General features: G+C 45.4%; 1 pseudogene; it reads left to right on the forward strand.

Moving 5' to 3' along the window:
• The window catches only part of LOC123934641, a 36,347-nt pseudogene extending 14,078 nt beyond the window's left edge, over positions 1 to 22,269 (forward strand).
• The last annotated feature ends 578 nt before the right edge of the window (positions 22,270 to 22,847 follow it).

The raw sequence follows: 22,847 nt of genomic DNA on the forward strand, positions 1-22,847 counted from the left end.
CATAGCAAAAGTCTTCACTGCCATGTGAGCTCCTTGATTCTAGTATTCAAATCTCTTTATTCTCTAGGCCTACCCAAATACTCCAGATTTTCCTCCATATCTTCTTTACCTGCACCTCTGCTCTAAATACTTGCTGTTCCTTGAAATACATTCTGTGTTTCTATGCTATCTATCCAGAATGGCCATTATACATATAATTGTTGAGTACCTGCTGTGTGCCAGGCCATATTCCATGCACTGTGTATATAGCAGAAAATGAGACAGACAAAATCCCTGCACTAAAGGAGCTCATAGTCCACTGGAGAAGACAGACAAGGAAAAATTAAACATAGACGTATATGTTAGTTTATGGATAAGAAGTGTTACAAAGAAATAGAAAGTAGAACAAGGGAGATACATAGTGAATAGGAAGGTGCTATTTTAGAGTAATCAAGGATGTCCCTTTGATGAAATGACATTTGAACAAAGACCTGAAAGAAGATAGTGTGTACAACTTGCAAAGATCAAGAGGAAGAGTGTTCCAAACTAAGGGAAAAGTCATTGCAGATACTCTGAGACAGGAGTATGCTGAACAAATTCAAGAAACAGCAATGAGGGAGGTGTGGATGGAGCAGAATAAGTGAGGGAAAGAGTAGGAGATTATGGGGTTAAAGAGGTGACAGTGAGCCAGACTGTGAAGGGTCATTGGGCCCTTGGTGAGAACTTTGGCTTTTACTCTAACTATAGATAGTCACAGAGAGTTTTGAGTAAAAAAGGGACATGGCCTCACTTAGGATTAAATGACCTCTCTCACTGTTGTGAGAGAGGCAGAGCTTTACAGAGGGAAGCCAGTTAATAAGTCATTTGTCCAAGCAAGAGATGTTGGTAGTTTGAACTTGGGTAGTAATTATAGGAGTGGTAAGAATTAGATTGTGGATGTATCTAAAGATAGAGCCAAAATTCCCTGATGGATTAGATGTGGAATGTGAGAGGAAGAAGGGGGTCAGGCATGACTCTAAAAATTTTCAGCCAAACAACTATTTCCTGAGATAAGGAGGACTGGGGAGGAGCAGACTATGGAGGTGAGGGTGATACCAAGAACTAAGTTTGGGTTATGTTAAGCTTTAGGTACCTATTCAACATTCTAGTGGAAATGTCAAGTAAGCAATTAGATATGTACCTCTGGATTTCATGGGACAGGTAAACAAGAGAGATACAGATTTGGGAGTCATCTACATATAAATGATATTTAGAGCCAGAGAGAGCTTAGAGAGAGACTGTAGAAAGAACAGAGGAGGGGAAGAGGAAGATAAGAACAGAGTCTAGGAGGGTCCCAAAGAGTTAGATGCCAGGAAGAAAAAAAGCCAACAAAGGAAACTAAAAAGGCATGGCCAGTAAAAAACATGTATCCAAAGTCTCTCTGTTTATCAGGCCTAGCACTAAGGCCACCTCCTCTAGAACCCTTTCCTAAAAGCTTGGGAAAAAAGTGATCCCTCTCTTCTTTGAAATTTATACTCTATTAGCTTCTTAGAGCAATGGAAAAAATTTGGGGGGGGGTGCGGTGGTAAGCAGTTTTACTTGTATTCCATTAGTCTCTGAGTTCTCTGAGGTCAAGACCCCCTCCCTACTCAGGCCAGATGCCTTAGCAGGGATTTGCATTTTGCTTTCACAATTTTTATCACATGTACCACCCACCATATTATTCACTTAATGTAGTTTTTAAAAAATATATATACTTTTTAAGATTACCTAAATTAGTCTTATCTTAAGCAGCAATATTTGTGAGTTCATGGGTTCAATGTGCTAGTTATATTTTAATACATATTACAGTAGACACATAACAGTTACAATAAAAATGTTCTGCTGTGTCCCATAACTTCATGGGCCAAAACATGGAATTCATTCAACATTTTGAGAAATGAAAAAGTCCCAGCACCAGGTCTACCATATGCCAACTGTGTGGTCTCCATTTCCCCACCTGACAAATGGAGATAATGATAACTGCTTCGCTTGATTTTTATCTACCTGGACTCCCCTCTCTTCTGTTGTTCCTTTTCTCACCCTAGTTTTATGGTACAATTTTGCTCTTTCTCTCTCCCCATCCTCCACCCTTCTCTTCCTCCTTCATTTTTGTTTGTATTCTTCTCTCTGTTTCTAACCACCTCTTTTTTTCCTTTGTCTATTTCTGTCTCTTTCATTTCTCATCTCTCGGGACCATCAACAATAAAGTCGATGTTGCAGAAGTCAAAGAGAAGCACCAGGCAAAGAAAATCTGTGAGAAAGCCCATCAGCAGGGAAATACAGTTGCTCATGTGGGCATCAGATAAGGCTTCATCCAGTCTGAAATGTGACCAATTTCATCTTAACTGCGTGATCAGGAACTTACACATGTTTTCCCAGGGTCTCAGTTCCTACCTCCATGAAATGAAAATAATATTCTTTACTCCATAAGGTTATATGAAGGTGACATAAATTAATTAATATTCAAACTTGTAAGAAAGTAGGTGTTCAATAAATGGGAGTTTACATCCCCATTTCCACTTTCCCCCTCCCAGCAGGATGTGGCTTATTTAAGAACTGACACCTTCTAGTAATGTTATATTCAGGTAAGATTTTTCTAAATTGAATCCTATTTCCTAAATGAAATTTAAATTTCTACTGGCAGAAATGTAAAGTCTTCCTTCATTATTTCCTCCCAGCTTCCAAAAGAGTTTCATCAAGCACATAAACTTTAGGTTTAGCTACTACATACTGAGGAATTAATGGCATATAAAGAAATTTACTCTAAAGCATGGGGAGAGGATGGGTGTGAGGGTCTATTTGATGGGAAAGAAGCATTGTGTGTAAATGGAAAACATTTTTCATAAAACAAAATATTAGCCATTTATTGTTCTATTCTACATTCATATTTTAAGCCACAGAGTTTCTTTGTGTGTAAGCTGCCTGTGAATCAATTTCTCAGGCACAGTATTTAGGAGTGTGAATGAGGGAAAGAGATTAATGAGCAGATGACAAACTATGGGTGAGGGATTTAGTTGAACTGGAAGCCTGGTCAGATCTCCTAGGGCCAAGGTGGGCATGTGCAAAACTGGGCCATCTATCCATTTTCTTCCCCCTTATGAGATCTCATCCCCTTTTCACCCTCCTCCCTTTCATGCTCAGGGACTAGAAGAAGAGAAGTTCGGAATCTCTACTAGCCCGGCAGCAGGTCTGAAGGTGACTTTTCCCTGGTCTATGAGGGCCTGCTATAATGGCACCAGGGCCAGTACTTAGCAGTGGTTAGCTTGAAGCTTGGCTAATTGGTCACAAGGCTGACTGTGGAGGTCACAGTGTCAGAAAGAATGGGAACTGGCTATATTCACATACCACCTCTGAAGGCCAGCCACCTGTGTACCAACACCCACAGGGGAATGTCAGCAGCACTATGTCTCAACCATCATAATGGCCTCCCCGAAATCAGAAACTGCACTTGGGATTCCCTTTATTACCACTTCTGGCCTGACCTCACTGCCAAGATCCCTCTGCATTCAAATGAATGCAGGGGTAACGTTTGGACTTCAAGATATTTGTGCAATAAATTAGGTCTGACCCATGCAAGCTGTGTGAAATGAGCAAGTCCAATAACTTTCCAGTTGCGATTTCTTTTATGAAAAAATAAATTTGCACTAGGGGGTGCTGGGTGGGCTCCATTAAATGATGTGGTGATAATACTGAAGTTGCAGAAGCCAACCTAGACAAATTTGGCATTCGTCAAATGACCACTGAGAATGCAAGGGCAATGGGAAAACAGTGTGAAGTGCAGGCTGCCCTTGAGGATACCGTCTCAGGCTCTCTAGGCCAGAGAACTGTCCTGGCTGCCAGCCTCGTTTTGAACACTACATCAAAAACTAATGATGTATTGTATGGTGACTAACATAACACAATAAAAATTTAAAAAAAGATGGAGTACCTGAGTGGCTCAGTCTAAAACATACAAACAAACAAACAAAAATAATGATGTACCTTATGGTGAAAACATAACAAAATAAAAAAATATAAAAAATATAAAAAAATTTCATCTACAGATGTTTGAAGTCCAGACTGGCTACATCAGAATCACTATGTGAGCTGTTAGAAATACAGATTCCTGGACCCCACCCTTCTGGATTTTGCTTCAGTAGGTTGGGGAGGAGCCCAGGAATCTATGTTCTTAACCCATTTGCGGGTGAATTTGGTATCCAGCCAGACTGGAAAACCACTGAGCTGGCCTACCCACCTCCTCTGGGAGATGAATGGACAGGCGCAGAGAAACCACTCATGCCATGTGGCCACCCTCACCAAGCTGTTTCGCTTGGAGGTCTTGCCTCATTTGAGCCTACTGACCCAGAGAGGCAGGGTGGTATACATACATAAAGGAGAGAGACAGACACACAGAGACCTGGGTTCTGAACCCAGCTTTGACCTTTTCCTAAGGTGGGACCACAGGCAAATGACTCCACTGCTCCGCTTCACTATTCCTGCCAGTACAATAGGGAGATGCCATCCACAGCCCAGGACCATTGTGAGAATTTGAGAAAATGCCTTCCTTCAAATCACTGGTGCAGAGTCTCATGAAGATGTGATGATAACTGTAATTGTTAGCGTTATTGAGCACGTACTAAGAACCAAGTATGGTTCCAAGTGCTTTATGTAAATGGTCTCACTTAATCCCCACAAACGCTGTCTATGAAATAGGAGCTATTATCATTCCCGTGCTACAGATGAGGAGACTGAGGCTTAGAGAGTGTGAATAACTTGTCCAGGGGCCCTCAGGGAGCATCTGAGTCCTTGCAGCCTGCACTCTTAAGCCCTAAGCTATAAATGGCAGCTCCCTCCCCCTTCTCCTTAAAGGTTAAAGCAGAGGGTAGAGCCAATCCTGTGGGGGAAAAACAGAACAAAGACCTCTGAAAGGAAGGAAGCCAAGGGAATGTATGTAAGCAGAAGTCTCAGAGCGTATGGGGGCTCAGTTTGCCCCTAAGCTTCCTGACAACTGTAGCAGGAAGAAGGGGGGAAGCAGAATTCCCAAGGTTCCATTTTCTGGAAAAAAGGAGGCACAGAGACATGTCTAAATGGACATTTGTCTTGGGCTGGAATTCCAGAAGAGCTGATCTTGTGGCCTGCTCGGCAAACATCCGGGACCAGAAAATCATCTGTGATTTCATGAGGCGCTAAAAGCCTTCTTCACACACGTGATTCTGAGAGTCAGAAGGCGGCGTGTGTGTGTGTGTGTGTGTGTGTGTGTGTGTGTGTGTGTGTGTGTGTGAAAACACATGAAATTCTATCCCAGAGGAGAGCCTTGCTAGACTGCAATTTTCCACAGCAGTAAGGGTGGGAGGGGACCTAGGCCCTGTTTCCGCATTTGTCTCTCTCCACAGCACACACCACACAGCCTCTGTGGGAGGAGACCCAGGTCTCTGCTCTAGGTGGGGACATGACACTCCTCCGGAGACTGGGCCCAGGGACGGATGGCAAGTGAGCCAGGGCAAGGTTGTGGGTGAGGGTCAGACTTCTAGAGCCTGGGAGCTGTGGGGAGGGCTGGGTGGGTCAGCCTGGGCCTGCTGGAAGAGGCAGAGCAGGAGGAGCTAGCTGTGGGATTTGGAGAGGATTATAGCACTGGGGCAAGTGGAAGGGTGCTGTAAGCAGGAGAGGCGGGTGGTGCAGGGCTTGCTTTTCCCCATGCTCAGATATTGCCCCTTTTGATGTCCCCTTTCCTGGATTTCGGCCTGGTGAGCCCTCCATGCCACCCATCTCAATCCTTCCCACCCATTCAGGTGAGGCTGACTCATCCCCATCTACCAGGATTGAGAGGGGAGGGACCTATGTCTGAATCACCTTCTGCCCAGCACTGCAAGACCAGTCTGCCTTTGCCAGCTCAGGCACCATGGCCCACTTTGTGGTCCAGCATGATGTAGTCATGGAGGGCATCGCTGGAGATGTGCAGGTGAGGGGGAATGGAAATGGAAATGGAATGGAAAGAGTATGGGCTCTGGAGTCAGACAGGCCTGGCCAGCAATCTGGCTTCTGCAAATTGCTCATCTGTTTTTCCCTAGAGATCAGTGAGGACAAGTGAACACAGACAGAATGATGTATAGGGACACATGACTTCACACCATAGGAGACACATGTGCTTCCTCTAAGTGTTGGAGACTCAGAACTGCGTAAATTGAATAAAACTCCAAATGAACCCGTTCCTTTTTTTTTTTTTTTAAAGACTCCACTTATTTGAGAGAGAGAGAGCGAATGAGTGCAGGAGGAGGGGCAGGGGGAGGGGCAGAAGGAGAGGCAGAGGAGAAGCAGAGGGAGAAGCAGACTCCCCACTGAGCAGGGAACCCAACACAGGGCTCCATCCCAGGACACTGGCATCATGACCTGAGCCGAAGGCAGATGCTTAACCCACTGAAGCACCCAGGCACCCTGAAATGAATCCACTCCTAGTTGAAGTAAGTTATAGCCCACTCTTAACCAGTCCTTTTGGAAAGTGAACCATTGGCCAGTAATTGGCTCTCACACTCATGGGGTTCTCACACTTTCTGCAGCTCTGATACTCTCATGTTCCCTCACATTTTTGTGCCATCTCTAAGTTTTAAAAATTCTTTTTTTAAAGAATTTAGACACCTGAGCCATCTGCCTAAACATGGAGCTCACACATTCATGAAGAATATGCAGAGATCTCATGCTCTGCCAGAGGGTTCCAGCATGGATCCAAGACCCTTGGCTTGACAACAACGATTGCATGGCTGCCTGAGATGTCTGATCCCAGCCTTCCTTTCTTGCCATATCTCTCACCACCTGCAGCACACAAACCACCCTCCAGCTGCCCTACACCACACCACACCACATGCCTTTCTTTAAAAACACCTGAATTTGGGCGCCTGGGTGGCTCAGTGGGTTAAGCCGCTGCCTTCGGCTCGGGTCATGATCTCAGGGTCCTGGGATCGAGTCCCACATCGAGCTCTCTGCTCAGCAGAGAGCCTGCTTCTCTCTCTCTCTCTCTCTCTCTCTCTCTCTCTATCTCTCTCTGCCTGCCTCTCTATCTACTTGTGATCTCTCTCTGTCAAATAAATAAATAAATAAATAAATAAATAAATAAATAAATAACAAACCTGAATTTGCCACTCATTTGTGCCTGAGTATTTGCTCATACTCTCTGCTTGCCCTGGGAATGTCTTCTCCCTCCTGTCTCCATTAGTCCTCATCCTTGAAGACCTTGCTCAAATCCTACCTCTCTGATGAGCCCAGCCCACTGACAATTTTCCCGTCTGCTCTGGCTAATATAGTGCCTTGGTAACACCTGTCCCCATGCACATATTTACTCATTCATTCATATGTGGATACATCACCACCAAGCAGAGATACTCTAGCCCAGTCCTGTCCTCATTGATTCTGGGAACTCAGAAATGAGGTGGACACGACCCCTAGTCTTCCTTTGGAACATCCTAGCCCCTAAGCAGCCAGATACATAGACCTGTGGTGGTCATAAATGGTTCTAAATGCTGCATATAAATCTGTAATGGGTTATGCACAGATACCACTGAGGAGGGTTCCAGGAAAGCCTTCCTAAAGGAGTTGGCCTTTAAATTAGCCTGGGGAAAATATGAAGAGACTCTACCTCTGCCGGGGTCATTGGGGTGAAGGGAATAGCAGATGCAGAGAGATGTAGGGGACAGTAGGTGCAGAGGCACAGAGGTATGGTATAGCCTGTTGAGAGAGAATAAAATAAGAAGTCTCCCTCTCCAAATAAGAGCTGAGGGTACCCTGCCAGTAGGTGGCAGCAGGGGCCTTAACCTGGTGTTCTATCCTGTGGGTGTATAAATTGAGGTATTTGTCTGCGTCCTCATTCTTTACCTTTTTGACCATTGCCTGGAGCAGAAACATAATCAGAACAGATGGAATTAGGCACTAAATAGAAGACAGATACTCCCATTTACTGTGTGCCCTGACTCCTGCATCCCCTACTAAGAACACCTCCACTGACTTCCCATTCCTGTTTGAGTATGCCCATCTTTCAAAGTCCTGCACATTCACCCCTTCATTCACTCAGTTGGGACTCCCTGGGTACCTAATCTGCTTTACGCCCACTGCTGGCTGATGCTGGGAACCCTGAAGTAAATCACATGGAGATCCTATTCACTGTCTCTGGATGAAACAGACACACACACACACACACACACACACACACACACACACACACACGATGAAAAGTTCTCTGTCAATGACAACACAAGCTGGGACGGATGCCATCATGAGGGAAGAAGGTGGTCAGGGAGGGCTCCCTGGCAGAAGTAAAGACTGAGCTGGGTTAAAGAATGCAAAAATGGATACCAAGTTGGGAGAGGGGCTGTGAAATGGGAAAGACATTCTAGCCAACCGAGGCCTGCACGATACAGGGAATGAAGGCTGGAAATATCCGGGGTGTTTAGGGAGCCTCAAGTAGGCTGGAGTTCCTGGAGCATTGATTTGAGACACAAGAAATGGTAAGAGGTGAGACCGAGGGCTACGAGTGCTGGAGGGGTGTGATGAGGAACATGGAATATGTCTTGAAGGTGACAAGGCAGCCATGAAAGGGAATGACATTATGGGGTTTGAGTTTAGAAAGACCTGACTGAGCAGCTGCTGCAAAGATGCATGGATGGGAGGGGCCGCGAAAGAAGGAGCAGAACCAAAGAGAAAGAAGTCTTGAATTTGGGTTTTGTTAGTCTGGAATGGAGAGGAGGGGTGGGCCTGGGATATATCCAGCAGAATCAACCAGCAGGAATTGGTGGCTGGTGGGATGTGGGGAGTGAGGGGCACAGGAAGATTCAAGGGTGATGCTCAGGTTTGTATCCGGAGTGACCATGTGGATGATAGGGTCTGTAAAGGACAAAGGCACACAAAAGCAGGATGGGGGAAATACAGCAATTTATTGTTTGGGCAAAATACGTTGGAAGCATCTTCAGACGTCCCAGGGAATGGGTGTGGAGGAGGAAGAGTGGAGAGCATTGGGCAGGAGAAAGACGTGGTACCGGGTCATCATGGAGATTCAGGTACTGACAGTACAGGAGCTAGGGAAGTCACCCAGGGAGAATGTGTTGAGCCAGAAGAGCAGATCCACGATGGCCATTGCTAAGGTCCAGCAGCCACTGATCTTCTCAGCTCTCTGGGTGTCTAGCCCCACCAGCTGCCAGCAGTCTGCTCAGAGCTCTCTATCCCCACCACTTCCCTCCATTGTGTTACACAAGCATAATCATTCTCTTCGCTTGCCATGACTGAAAAAAAAAAATCAGAAAGCACTGCTTAAGGGACAGGGGGAGAAAATGGAACTCATGTAAGAGACTGAATCAAATGGGCCAGAGAACTGGTCGGAGAGTAAGGAGAGTTTCCCAGGACAGAAGATTCTTCTTGGGACCAAAAGTGATCGCCAGTTGTGAAATACATCAGGGAGATGCAGTCTGATAAGAATCAAAATACACGCACGTGCACCCATATATATATATATATTATATATGTATACATATACATATATACATATATATATATATATATATATATATATATATATATATATATCAGCAATGTCCACAATAGCCAAACTATGGAAAGAACCTAGATGTCTATCAACAGATGAATGGATAAAGAAGAAATGGTATATATATGCAATGGAATACTATGCAGCCATCAAAAGAAATGAAATCTTGCCATTTGCAACGACGTGGATGGAACTAGAGGGTATTATGCTTAGTGAAATAAGTCAATCGGAGAAAGACAACTATCATATGATCTCCCTGATATGAGGAAGTGGAGATGCAACATGGGGGGCTTGGGGGGTAGGAAAAGAATAAATGAAACAAGATGGGATCGGGAGGGAGACAAACCATAAGAGACTCTTAATGTGACAAAACAAACTGAGGGTGGCCGGGGGCGAGGGGGGTGTGGTTATGGACATTGGGGAGGGTATGTGCTATGGTGAGTGCTGTGAAGTGTGTAAACCTGGCGATTCACAGACCTGTACCCCTGGGGCTAATAATACATTATATGTTTATTAAAAAATTTTTAAAAAGAATCAAAATACACCTATTGAGTTTGGAAACCAACTAGTTACTGTTGCCTTTAGTGAGAGAGGAGTCAGTGTGTGGTGGGGGCTGAAGCCAGTCTGTGGTGTGGAGAGGAATAAACTGGACACGAGCAGACCACTGTAGGCGATGATTCCATTACCTTGGTATGCTGCAGGGAGGAGAGAAGATGGTTTGAAGTTTTGATGGGACTGGGATCAGTAGGGATTGTCTTAGTGGATGGAAAAGACACAACACTTTTCATATCCTAAAGAAGACCGAGGAGCTTGTGTGGGGCAGGTTGGAGAGAAGGGTCTGACTGGCAGAGGAGGTCTGGAGGCTGGGAGGGCATGGGGTCCAGGACAAGACTGTTTTGTCCTTAATAGAGGAAGAGGTGTATGGGTGTGTGAACCCTGTGCAAGGGTGGGGTGGGCAGTCCGAGGCACATGGCCTGGTGCCCTTAATTTTCTTCACTAGGAAGGAAAGGAAACATTTCCTCCAAGTGAGGTGGCATGGCAGCTGAGGGGAGCGTGAGAGGGTGGTGACCTGGGTCATGCCTCTGGCTTGTAAGATGTGAGGTGTGAGGCCACCAGGGAGCCTGGGACCATGAGGAGATAGGAATGTGATTTTTCCAAAAACTCTCACCTGCCCAGGTTATGGGAGGAATCTCAGGACAGCTGGGCTCTGCCTTGGGCCTGGGCAGTGGCACGGTGGATGACCCAGGCCTTTGAGAACTGCTGTAGAGCGCCAGGAGAAAGTGGAGACAGAGCCCCCACACGCACGTGTGAATTAACTCAAAGGCTGGAGTGCAGGGAAAGAGCAAGATGTCCTCCCTTATCCTCCTTTCCCCCTGAGAGAGGAGGAGATAGTGTGCCAGGCTTGTGATCAGAGAGCTCCTGAATGGCAGAGAGCGGAGTAAAGCTGGTTGTCCCAAGGCAGAGCTTACTTCAGGCTACTGAGCAGCACAGACCCTCAGTAAGCCCATATTTCTCTAGGCTGAGCTGACACTGACCCTGGGGGCGCTCCCAGCACCCACCCCCCATCCCCCCACCCCCGACTCCACTTCCTTCGCGTGTTCCAGCCCCCAAGCTCTGCAGAGGGGAGATGGAGTGGGGGAAGGGGGTCAGCAGCCAATCACATCCTTGGCAGCCCAAGGCATCTGCACCTGGTCTAACCAATCCCCTCTGAACAAACAGCTCACTCAGCCTCTGCTCCCTCCTTCCCTGCCTACTCTGCCCAGCAACAGCAGAAGGGAGGCTTAAGGAAGAGAGGGAGGCCCTGCAAACTCCCAGCCCCTGGCAGCAATGGAGCTGGGCCCCTGGCTCACTCTATAGAGGGAGGTTAAAACAATACTTACAGTTCCTGGAGCCCAGGCAAAATGTCCCCAGGGGCCCTCAGGACTGTGCAAGTCAGCGCTCATGAACAGGAACTCACATATTACAGAGATCCTGATCCTTGGAGCCTTGGGCCACAAGCCAGCCTCATTCACTCCACAGTTCTGGGGCAGGCCCTGGGCTGACAGCCTGAACAGCAGAGACACAGCTCTGGTAGAGGAGGTGGACATTGAAACAAACAATCGCACAGATGCCTATTTAACTAGTAGCAGAGAGAAGGCCTAGGAAGGAAAAAGGCTCAGGGTAGGGTGTTACGCCGGAGAGTAAGAGGGGACCTGATTTAGACTTCCTTTCCTACTTCTTGTTGGTTTCACTTCTTTTTGTCCAGATTTTTGAGGGCTATTTTATTCATTATTTTGCCCCCAGAAGCCTCCCACCTGTCCAGAAAAACGTCGTATTCGTTCTTGAAACAAGCAGCTGGCTCTATGTTTGGAGCAGGTAACAAGGACCCTGCAGACCTGTTACAGCTCTTATTTTGGAAGGCTCAGAAAGCAGAGAGTGCAGGAAGAGTGGTCCCCTGGGACCAGAGACTCTACCTCCCAGGACCCTTGGATCTTAGAGGCCAAGGCCTACCTTGGGGTCCTGGTACCTTGCACATTCAGGAGCCACGTAGACCTGAAACCACAGAATACTGGGAACATTGAAACATTGGACAAGGGGGCTTGTCCCTTGTCCAATCAAGACCTTTAACCACAAAACTTCAGATCACCAAGGGGCCCAGAGTCATAGAACCTTCAAGCTGGAGAACTCTGGGGTCATAAAACCTGAGTCAACATATAAAAAGGAAACCATAGTCAATTTAGACTCTGAACCTTCCAGAGGCCACAAGTTTGTTTTGTCTTGTTTTGTTTACTTTACCTCAAAGCAAGAAAAATACAGTGCACTGGCATTGCAGTGTTTAGAAACTACAAAATCCTGGATCCATCTAGATTTAAAATATTGTAGCCCTTCTACCAACGCACCCTTAAAATGGAATACTGGGGCCATAGGCCAAAGAGATTTTGAGTTTAGAGCCTGAATCCATAAAGTTCTGGAAGCAGTATTTTGAACTACAATACTCTGGGACTCTAGAGTGATAAAGTCCAAGTGACCTGGAGCAGTACAGTCTATGGGCCTTAAAGTTCTGAACCATAGAGCCCATGGGACCTAAGTCTACTAACTTGTATTATACTAGAGTGTAACCAAACTGGGGGAAGGGAAATATTGAGAGAGCTGTCTTTTGTAGTCTCAAGTGTAGGGGAAAGGCTACACCCAACTCCAAACTTTTCTAGCCTACCCATCCCAACTAAGGTCAGGAAAAAGCTGAGGAGCACTTGTGGAGGTCATATTTCAGGGGCATAGGTGCCCTCAGTCTTTTAGACTGAGACCTGAGCACAGAACTATGAAATGCTTCTCCTTCCCCCACACAATATCACCACATGCACTGCACTCCTGTATAACAACAGGAGATTATAGCTGATGGAACTGGAAGCTTAGAGTCTTTAAGAAAGACTATCCCAAGCAACCCAAGACTATAGAAGAGTCGAAAACAAGGATCCTAAAAGAAACGTCTGCCTCTGACACATGCAACTGTTAGCACCTAGCAAGCACAGCCTAATTCCTGGCTGGATAAACATAGAATCTCCCACCAAAGGCCTATTTACCTAGGATCTTTTTACGTGATACATCATGTCCGCTTTCGCCAAAAACTTACAAGCTATGCTAAAATGAAAACAAAACCAAACACAGTCCAAAAAGATGAATCAGCCATCAGAACCAGACTGATACGCCAGAGAATTATTAGACCTGGAATTTAAAGTGGCCATGACTAATATGACTAAGGGCTCTAATGGGAAAAGTGGATAACATGCAAGAATAGACAGGTAACGCAAGCAGAGATGCATACCCTAAGAAAAGAAAATGTAAATGCTAGAAATATAAAACACCATAACAGCAATGAAAAATGCCTTTGGTGGGCTCATTAAGAGACTGAACATGGGCAAAGAACAAGTCAATAAGCCTGAGGATATGTTAATAGAAACTTCCCAAACTGAAAAGCAAAGAGAAGAAAGAATGCAAAACAAAATAAGAAAAAAGAGAATATCCAAGGACTATATACAATTACAAAAGTATCACATATGTGTAATGGGAACACCAGGAGGAGAAGAAAGAAAATAACACAAGAACTATTTGCAGGATTACTGGGTACAGATTTTCCAAAATAAATGACAGCTGCAAAACCACAGGTCTAGGACGCTCAGAGAGCACCATGCAGGATTAAAAAAAAAAAAAAATCTACACATAGGCATATCCTATTCCAACGGCAGAAAATCAAAGAGAAATTTCGTTAAAAAAAAAAAACATGTCTTCTTTGTAGAAATGTCTGTTCATGTCCTCTGCCCATTTCTTGATTGGATTGTTTGTTCTTTGGGTGTTGAGTTTGCTAAGTTCCTTATAGATTTTGGACACTAGCCCTTTTTCTGATATGTCGTTTGCAAATATCTTCTCCCATTCTGTCAGTTGTCTTTTGGTTTTGTTAACTGTTTCCTTTGCTGTGCAAAAGCTTTTGATCTTGATGAAATCCCAATAGTTCATTTTTGCCCTTGCTTCCCTTGCTTTTGCTGATGTTCCTAGGACGATGTTGCTGCGGCTGAGGTCAAAGAGGTTGCTGCCTGTGTTCTCCTCAAGGATTTTGATGAATTCCTTTCTCACATTGAGGTCCTTCATCCATTTTGAGTCTACTTTTGTGTGTGGTGTAAGGAAGTGGTCCGATTTCATTTTTCTGCATGTGGCTGTCCAATTTTCCCAGCACCGTTTATTGAAGAGGCTGTCTTTTTTCCATTGGACATTCTTTCCTGCTTTGTCGAAGATTAGTTGACCATAGAGTTGAGGGTCCATTTCTGGGCTCTCTATTCTGTTCCACTGATCGATGTGTCTGTTTTTGTGCCAGTACCATGCTGTCTTGATGATGACAGCTTTGTAATAGAGGTTGAAGTCCGGAACTGTGATGCCACCAACTTTGGCTTTCTTTTTCAATATTCCTTTGGCTATTCGAGGTCTTTTCTGGTTCCATATAAATTTTAGGATTATTTGTTCCATTTCTTTGAAAAAAATGGATGGTATTTTGATAGGGATTGCATTAAATGTGTAGATTGCTTTAGGTAGCATGGACATTTTCACAATATTTATTCTTCCAATCCAGGAGCATGGAACGTTTTTCCATTTCTTTGTGTCTTCCTCAATTTCTTTCATGAGTACTTTATAGTTTTCTGCATATAGATTCTTAGCCTCTTTGGTTAGGTTTATTCCTAGGTATCTTACAGTTTTGGGTGCAATTGTAAATGGGATTGACTCCTTAATTTCTCTTTCTTCTGTCTTGTTGTTGGTGTACAGAAGTGCAACTGATTTCTGTGCATTGATTTTATATCCTGACACTTCACTGAATTCCTGTACAAGTTCTAGCTGGAGTGGAGTCTTTTGGGTTTCCCACATATAGTATCATATCATCTACGAAGAGTGATAGTTTGACTTCTTCTTTGCCAATTTGGATGCCTTTAATTTCTTTTTGTTGTCTGATTGCTGAGGCTAGGACTTCTAATACTATGTTGAATAGCAGTGGTGATAATGGACATCCCTGCCGTGTTTCTGACCTTAGCGGAAAAGCCTTCAGTTTTTCTCCATTGAGAATGATATTTGTGGTGGGTTTTTCATAGATGGCTTTGATAATATTGAGGTATGTGCCCTCTATCCCTACACTTTGAAGAGTTTTGATCAGGAAGGGATGCTGTACTTTGTCAAATGCTTTCTCAGCATCTATGGAGAGTATCATATGGTTCTTGTTCTTTCTTTTATTAATGTGTTCTATCACATTGATTGATTTGCGGATGTTGAACCAACCCTGCAGCCCTGGAATAAATCCCACTTGATCGTGGTGAATAATCCTTTTAATGAAGACATCCAGATGGCCAACAGACACATGAAAAAGTGCTCCACGTCACTCGGCATCAGGGAAATACAAATCAAAACCACAATGAGATATCACCTCACACCAGTCAGAATGGCTAAAATGAACAAGTCAGGAAATGACAGATGCTGGCGAGGATGCGGAGACAGGGGAACCCTCCTCCACTGTTGGTGGGAATGCAAGCTGGTGCAACCACTCTGGAAAACAGCATGGAGGTTCCTCAAAATGTTGAAAATAGAACTACCCTATGACCCAGCAATTGCACTACTGGGTATTTATCCTAAAGATACAGACATAGTGATCCGAAGGGGCACGTGTACCCGAATGTTTATAGCAGCAATGTCTACAATAGCCAGACTATGGAAAGAACCTAGATGTCCATCAACAGATGAATGGATAAAGAAGATGTGGTATATATACACAATGGAATACTATGCAGCCATCAAAAGAAATGAAATCTTGCCATTTGCGACGACGTGGATGGAACTAGAGCGTATCATGCTTAGTGAAATAAGTCAATCGGAGAAAGACAACTATCATATGATCTCCCTGATGTCAGGACATGGAGAAGCAACATGGGGGGGTAGGGGGATAGGAGAAGAATAAATGAAACAAGATGGGATTGGGAGGGAGACAAACCATAAATGACTCTTAATCCCACAAAACAAACTGGGGGTTGCTGGGGGGAGGTGGGATTGGGAGAGGGGGAGGGGGCTATGGACATTGGGGAGGGGAGGCGAACCATAAGAGACTATGGACTCTGAAAAACAACCTGAGGGTTTTGAAGGGTCAGGGGTGGGAGGTTGTGGGAACAGGTGGTGGGTAATAGGGAGGGCACGTTTTGCAGGGAGCACTGGGTGTTGTGCAAAAACAATGAATACTGTTATGCTGAAAAAAATAAATAAAATCGGGAAAAAAAACCCAAAACAGAACCTAACAAAAACAAACAAAAAACAAACAAACAAAACCAGACCCAACTCCGTGTTGTCCACAAGAAACCCATTTTAAATAAAAAGGCACAGATGGATTAAAAGTCATGGTATGGGAAAAAAAAAAAGATATCCCATTCTGAACACTAATCACAAAAAAGCTGGAGCAGCTATATTAATTTCAGATGAAACGGACTTTAGAGCAAATAAGTTATCAGGGATAAGGAGATGCATTGTATAAAGAAACAAAGAGCAAATTTCCCTGACAGATAACACACTGGTTGATCTCTTGGTAAATATGGCATTGTTTGCATGGAGGATCTGAGTCACAAGATGTATAAAGTATTACTGTAAAGTATTTCAAAGAACCAAAAAACTTCCAGAGGCCCTGCAAATTATCTTCTCCACGAAGTGGAATGTAGAAAAAGATCACCCATTTTGTGGAAGGCACAGTTGCTGGCAATAGGGAAGACCAGATGAACAGCTTATTAGAAGGATAAACTAAGGTACCTGCCATCACTATTTCTGCAGTTTGGCCAGTTAATAAACCATGACTGCTTTCAGACTGAAAAAAAAATCTTATATAACTATAATTATATAATGGCTCTCCAAGAAGACACAGCAATCCTTAATGTGTAATGCACCTAACAATAGAACGTCAAAAGACATGAGGCAAAAACTGTTAGAACTGCAAGGAGAAATAGACGAAACCACTGTTATAGTTAGAGACCTCAGCTCCCCTCTATCACAAATGGACAGATCCAGCAGGCACAAAATCAGTAAGGACATAGTTTAACGGAACAGCACCATTAATCAGTTGAATCTAATTGACATCTGTGCAGTACTTCATCCAACAGCAGCACAATACACATCCATCTCAAGCTCACATGGAATGTTTGCCAAGATAGACTACAACGTGGGCCATAAAACACGCCTTAACAAAATAAAAGGGTATAAATCATACAATAAATATATGTTCTCAGACCATGTGGAATTAAACTAGAAATCAATAACAGACAGATAGCTGGAAAATCTCAATAGATTAAACGACATACTTCTAAAAACATGATTTGTCTCTGGTTAGCGGGAGATTCTCAGGAAGGGCCATCATGCTTGTGTTGCAGTCCTCTGAATGAAAACAAGAATGAGTGGCTAAATCCTTAAAGGCATGCAACATTTAGGCCTTAGGACCTTGTATAGAAATAACCTTTCAGTCTTGAGCAAGACCTCAGCTCCCTATTCCAGAATGTGTGACCTCTACCCTGAGGTCATCCTGTGGCGGGAAAGACTCTGATCCCCTTGAAAGCATTCAAGGCATCTCCTATCAGTTTAAGGTATAGAGAAAGGAGGGGGGGGGGTCACAAGTGGTATTCCCTGTGGTCTCTGAAATCCATAACAATATAAAACTTGGAAGGCATAATGTTTAACACCTCCAAAACTAGGGATTCACATCTGTGGTTCATCAGTGACTAGTTGTGTGACCTTGAGCAAGGCACTCTGCCTCTCTGAGCCTCGGTGTTGTCACTGATAAAATGGGTATAATATCAGTACCTTTTCCATTGTGTTGCTATGACGATTAAATGAGCTGATGCATCTAAGTATCTGGCACAGTGCCTGAAATATAACAAGTGCCCTGTAAGAGGTACCTAATACTAGGACTTACATTCCCTATTCCCTGAAACTCTTATGTGCCTAGCCCTATGCTAGGTATTGTTATGGAGAAGGGAGCCAATAGGAAGAAGTATTCAAGGCCCTGTTCTCAGAGGACTCAATATCAGTGTGGAAAATGAAAATATTCTACATATGACAGCCAGCAAACCATCCGGGACAGGGACTATCTGGGTACAAGGGGCATGGGTCAGAGTAAGCAATCAAGGAAGGGCTGCCCAGAGAAGGAGCAGTGAAGATATGAATAAGTAAAGGGGAAGTGGAAAGGTCTGTTACCTAAAGGGCACAACAGGAGCAAAGTTTGGGGGGGGGGGGATGGAATCTGGGTTTTCTGGGGACTGAGGAGAGGATCCGCCTGGAAGAAATGGAAGGTGAGGTAAAAGAACAGATTACATAGGGCAGAACCAGAGCTTGAAAAGTCACTTAAAAGAAGTTATAAAGACCCAGAATCTTAAAGCTCTTAAGCTTTAGGGTCCTGGAATCACTGAATCCTGGGTCATGGGGTCTGGGAGCCATGGAACACACAGGGTCCTAGCACCCTGAAAGCATGGAGCTTGAACCTTCCAGACCACCACTGTCTTATAGAACTGTATTGATGATGGAGATGTTCTAAAGTTCTGAGGTGTCGCATACAGTAGTAGCCACTGCTCTGCAATAACCCTCGTGTGGTTATTGGGCACTTGAAATGTGGCTACTGCAAGTAAAGGAACAGTTTATTTATCATTTTTCCTTTAATTTTAACTAGCTTACATTTAAGTAGCTTCATGTGGCTAGCAGTTTCCATTGGACAGTGCAGTTCTAGGCTTAGATCCATAGGGCCTATAGCATTTTGACCCCGAGAATTCTAGACTTACAGAGTGCCGGAGTCAGAGAGTCTTAAAACCATACCACACTTAGGCCTTAGTACCTTGTATAGAAATAACTTTTCAGTCTTGAACAAGACCTCCAGCCTTGGTCCATCTCCTTCATTTCACCCATATCCCACAGACTGAAAAGGCCATGAACGTGATCCTGGGTGGCATGTGGGTCAACGACCACTTCAACATCATCACCTTTTCTGACTCGGTTAGTGTCTAGCTAGCATCCAGAATATCCACAGCACCAAGGACAACCTGGGTCACATGGAAGCTGGTGGTTGTAAGTGTAGAGCTACCCACTCAAATGGATGGGCTGTGGTAATGTGGGGAATTCCTTTCTGTTTATTTATTTATTTATCTATTTTAAGTAGGCTCCACGCCCAACATGGGCCCCGAACTCATGACCCTGAGATTAAGAGTCACGTGCTCTACTGCCTGAGCCAGCCAGGTGCCCCAGATATGGGGAATTCTTGAAATGCTCCCTTTTCCCCCCCATCTACCTCACCTCTCACAATACCTGAAACATGACTATTATATTTTATACAAATATGTCCCTTCATCCTTCTGCGTCCCCTTTCCTAGTTGAAAGAACATAGCACTATGTATTTTGGGGCACATTCTTCTTTGGCCCGGAGTTTCTTTAAAGCACATACTCAGAAAAATTTGCCAAAACATTTTAAAATCAATAATCTATGTATGTATTTCCAAGCACTTGGTCAAGCGGCTGCCCTGATTCTGGCTTTTGATCAATTGTCTCTCAGAGAAGTACTGAAGTCTCCCCCACCCGCCACCTCTGGTAAACTCAGCCCTTCCTTCCCCTATAGCATGGAGGTGGGGCTGCTATCATTGGGGAGATGCCTGTCTGACTAGAGAATTAGATATCCCCCCCACAGGAAACAGGCAAATTGTAGTCTGAGATAGGGAGTGATAAAAGCCAAGGACGTGTGGGCCCCACTGTCAGATCTCAGGGAACCCGTGTGGGGGCAGGTGTGTTGGGAAGGATAAGCAGCAGAAACAGTCTGAGAAAAGATGAGAAATGACCGAGCCTGAGAGGTTGGTGAGGTGTCTAAGATGTCTTCAATGGGGATAGAAATAACTAGAAAAGATGGTCTCACGGTCTACTTCCCAATTAGGGACCAACATCAGTGCAGCTCTGCTACAGCATAGCATTGCTAAACCACAGCAATCAGGAGACTGGTTGAGGCTGCAATGTGGGGAGGATCCATCTCATCATCTTCCTGACAGATGGGGAGCCCACAGCCAGTGTGATGACCCCTGGGGTGATCCTCTCCAACATCTGTCAGGCACTGGGCAACAGGGAGTCCCTTTTTAGTTTGGCCTTCAGGGATGAGGCTGACTTCCCATTGCTTTGTCACCTGCCCCTGGAGAACCAGGGAGAAGCCTGGTGCATGTATGAGGGCACTGATGCAGCCCTACAGCTGAAGGGCCTCTATGAGGAGATCTCCATTCCTCTGCTGGCAGGCGTGCATCTGGACTACCTGGAAGGCTTGGTTGGGGCCTCCCCTTGGACCTTTCCCCCGTTATTTTGGTGGCTCAGAACTGGTGGTGGCAGGACAGGCGCAGGCAGGCAGGTAGGAAAGCAGGAACTTGGCATCCACCTGGCAGCCTGTGGCCCCAAGAGTCAGCTTCTTGTGCCCTGCCACAGTGAGGCAGCCACCAGCAGAACCAGAAGAACTCTGGTGTCCCAGGGGAGGGGGCCTACAACGTAGCCCACTTCACCTGCTGCCTCTGGGCCTACACCACCAGTGGAGAGTTGCTGAGGGACACTTGCGAGCCTGTGACACTACCACTCGCCGCCTGCTGGCCACCAAAGTCCTCAACTTGTCGCTTGAATACAATGTTGTCCCACCTCTGACTTCACTGCTCATGGTGCAGCCCAAGGAAGCAAGTGGGAAGGTCAGATCACAGATTTCCACTGCAGCTGTACTAGGCACCATTATGCCTTCATCCGCCAGCAGACCTGGCCTTCATCCGCCAGCAGACCTGGCCTCCGGACAGGCACAGCCCAGTCAGCCTTGTTACCCAAGGTCTCTCCCAAATAAGGGCTTGTGAAACCAAGGTCCTACTTATCCTCAACGGCTCCTGCTTCTACAGAAATTATGTCCATTTCCAAGGAGTTGGAACCACTGGGTCAGGACACTAAGTACCCTATCCACCCCAGCACACCCCAAATCCCCAAATCCTACACAACAGGATTCTGGCACTTTGGTTCAGCCAACTCTCAGAATAAAAACTTCTGCCTTTGGGCCCTCAAACTTTGGTGCCCTATTGCTTCTGAAGCCCAGCACGCCATCACACCAGAATCCTGGTACCCTATTACCCATGACTGCCAAGACACAAGTCCCACTTCTGAATCCTGGCACCCCATCCCAGCCCAAAGCTGGCATTGTGACACATGATATTCCACTGTCTACAACCCAAACTGGATGCTCTATCCCATTCCCAACTTGGGGTACTCACATCACAGTCACCCAAAAGCTTGCCGCAGGCCAATCCTGGAGTCTCCATGCTTCAGATCTTCAAACACCTATCACAAAACTAGACCAAAGAATCCTTCTCACAAGACCCCAAACAATCTGTCACACCCTAAACCCAGCATCCTCTTAACCTAACATCCCGAAAATCCCAACACCTCTTTTTTTTTTTTAAAGATCCCATTTATTTATTTGACAGACAGAGATCACAAGTAGGCAGAGAGGCAGGCAGAGAGAGATGGAAGAAGCAGGCTCCCCGCTGAGCAGAGAGCCCGATGCCGGGCTCGATCCCAGGACCCTGAGATCATGACCTGAGCCGAAGGAAGAGGCTTTAACCCACTGAGTCACCCAGGCGCCCCAGTCCCAACACCTCTTAACTCTAATACCCCAACTCCCCCAAATTACCCAAGCTTATCATTTTCCAAACCTAGGACCCCAATCCCCAATAAACCCCAAACCCCGTTACCCCCCAGACCTGCCAGACTAATGCCCCTACCTCCTCAGGATCCAAACACATTCACAAGCACAACCTCAAGTCCTGCAAGTCCCAGCAAGACCATGACCACCTCTGTCTTTGGAGCACCCCTCCCAATTCCCTTTGACTCCCCCTTGCCCTTTCTGCTGCCCCGAGAAAGCTCTGGCTTCAGCAGGATCTGCTGCTGGGGCCCCAAAACACCAGACAAATTCTGGGACTACCTGTGTCAGAAGTCCCAACAATGGGCCTCTCCAGCAGCTCCAGGCCTATGCCAGAAGGCAGCCCCCAAACGTGCCAGTCTTGCTGCCTTCTAGCATCCTCCCTGAGGTGGCCAGCCTGCTCCATCTCCCTGAGGAGCTAGAGCTGCTGTCTGAGTCAATGGTGGAGTCCATGATCATGGAGTCCTTGAACCCACCAGCTTTCTATACCTTCCTCACTCCTGATGAAGATGGTGAGTGCCACGGGCAAGAGGTCAAGCCATGAGGGGGAGGTATGAATGGAGAGCTCCGGGAACTAGGAATGTACAAAACTTCCGCAGATTCTAGTGATGACGGTTGCCTGTTTGCTTGCTTTGAGACTTTGAATCAGCTACTTAACCTCTCTGGGCCTTAGAACCTAAGCACAGAATTAGAGGCCCTGAGAGAGGAGGGATATTAAGACTGGCAAAGCGAAACAGAAAGAAACTGATCAAGCTGTGGTTTTGACAGTTGCTTTGTTGGACAAGAGAAATGCTCACGTTTCCCAAGCAGTGTAGGGATACAGGGTTCTAAGTGGAGGCATCACTGGGTCAGGCAGGTCTGATTAGTTCTTTTGTGCTCTGTATACAGCCCTGCTTAAGGAGAGCGGTACACAAATTGGAAAAGATAACAATTTTCTTTAAATTTCCTAAAGACTGTGAAGTAATAAAGGTTAACATTTTTTAGTCCTTTGTATGTGCAGGTACTTGTCTATATATTGCTCTTTTAGTCCCTCATTTAATACACATACACACACACTCACACACACACAACCTGTGGATACCTGCATTTTACTCACGGGGAAACTGAAGTGCAGAGAACTGA

This window comes from Meles meles, chromosome X (genome assembly GCF_922984935.1).
Source record: "Meles meles chromosome X, mMelMel3.1 paternal haplotype, whole genome shotgun sequence".
In the NCBI taxonomy this organism is placed as follows: domain Eukaryota; kingdom Metazoa; phylum Chordata; class Mammalia; order Carnivora; family Mustelidae; genus Meles; species Meles meles.